Source organism: Orycteropus afer, unplaced genomic scaffold, assembly GCF_000298275.1.
Source record: "Orycteropus afer afer isolate SDZICR_OR568_19922 unplaced genomic scaffold, OryAfe1.0 scaffold00002, whole genome shotgun sequence".
Classification (NCBI taxonomy): Eukaryota; Metazoa; Chordata; class Mammalia; order Tubulidentata; family Orycteropodidae; genus Orycteropus; species Orycteropus afer.
The window spans coordinates 11,156,139-11,158,070 of NW_006921589.1; positions in this window are offsets into that span (position 1 = coordinate 11,156,139).

The window sequence follows — 1,932 nt, forward strand, 5'->3', positions numbered from 1 at the left end:
CAGTCAGGCGGCGGGACTCTCGGAGCAAGCCTTGCGCCTCGGGGCGGCGAGAGTGGAGCGCGTCGAGGGCGGGCGCGTGGTCCCGGGGCTGGGCGGGCGCTCCGGGTGCGGGATCCGCCCGCCGCGCCCCCCTCGCCTAGCCGTCCCGAGACCACGCGCCCCTCCGCCCCCGTCGCCCCCGCCACCGGGATTGGGGGCCAGGAGAGGCGGGGCAGAAAGGTGGAGAGGGGCTAGGGGAAGAAGGAAGAGGCGCTGAGGGCTGGGGGACGGGCTGGGAGGGAGACGTTTGACAGGTTTGTTGACTGTAAAGAGAGAAAACTTCCCAGGAATGAGGGAGTTGGGGTGGGGTGCAGAGGCAGATGCTGGCGCGGGGGACGGGGAGGAAGTAGGCCTGGGGCGCAGGGTGATACGGAGAGGGGTGTCAAAGTTGCTGGCCGGCCAGACTGTGCACGGATCACCTCCTCCCGGGGTCCCGCCCCGCGGAACACCCCATCCTCAGCCTCTCCTAAGCCTGGAAGGACGCCCCAGATGCCCTACCTCTTTATCCCAGGCTCACTGGGGGATATTTGACCGCGGGACGAATCTCTTTCCCGGGCGCGCATGAGCGAGCGCAGGGCAGGGGGTGCGGCTTCCCAAAGACCGAGGGGTCAGAGTCTCTGCAACCCCACCTCCAGGAGCGTCCACTCCCCGCCTCGCGTGTCCACGGTCCGTGCCTCACTTTCTTCCCCAACTTGGCCAGGGCACAGGGGGTGGGAGGGCCAGCTGCAGGTGAGATGGCGCTTATCTGATTCTCCTCTGCCACAAAAATGTCTTTGATGCCCCTGCCCCCCTCCCCAAGCAGAGAGATCAAAGGCCCCGTGGGGGGGGGCAGCTCCATTCATCGCGCCGACCGAGCTGGCAGCGGGCGGCAGCCCCCTCTCTTCCAGCCGGGGCAGAGCCCCCTCCCCGACATGTCCCAGGGATGCCGAAGGACAGGTGTTGCGGGGCATTCCACAGCAGGGGCCAGTCCCCCTATCACCACCATTTGGCGTGGCCACCAGCCTTTAAGGGTATCGTGGGGTGTGGAGGACAGATCGTGGACCTCAAGCCTGTGTAAATGACACTTCAGGGGTGGGAGGAAAGTTCCTGGTTATTTGGGGAGCAAGAGGGAGAGGAGAGCTCCTGAGCTCGGGTAATGAGGCCACCACAGGAAAGACTAACACCTGCGGTGACAAGAAGAAGAAAGGAACCTGAGTTCTCCAGAGAGTGCGGACAAGTGGATCAAGATGAGGCTGAGTGACAAAATCCTCAGATGCTGCCCCAGGCAGATGTGAGACAGGAAGAATGACCAAGATGAAAAGATGTAGGGAAATGTTGGTTTGGGGACATAGGAAGCCCCTGGATTTCCTGGGAACATACTCCAGGACGCTGGTGTCCAACCTGATGTGCTAGGGTACAAGGATCTGGTGAGGAGGCTGGGGGCGGGGCATGATGGAAGACTGAGGGAGCTGGTAAGGGGGGAGTGGCCCAAGTGCTGCCCCATTTTAACCTTTCACAGCACCTACAGCCACGCACAGCCCCCTGCACAAATCTTCTGTTTCTGCTGGGCAGTGTCCATCCGGACATTTGCGCACTTTCAGACACATCCGGGTTGGGCACACACTCCAGGCCAGAGGGCACCCAGCAGATGCCTGGAGAGCTCTGGGGTCTCCTGGAGGCTGCAGGTGGCCATTGACCAGCCCCCAGGAAGTCACCGGTTGGGTTCCAAACCCCTTGCCCACCCCTGCCCCCACCCAGCTACTGTTATTGCAGATTATGAAATGCTCTCCGTAGCCTGCATTCTTCTCCGAGGCAAGAATTTTAATGTATTTGTCTTTGTCATCAGGGGACCTGGGCTCTGGGACCGCCTTAGCCTCTGCCTGATGAGGGAGCACCCCAAATCAGTCCCTACTG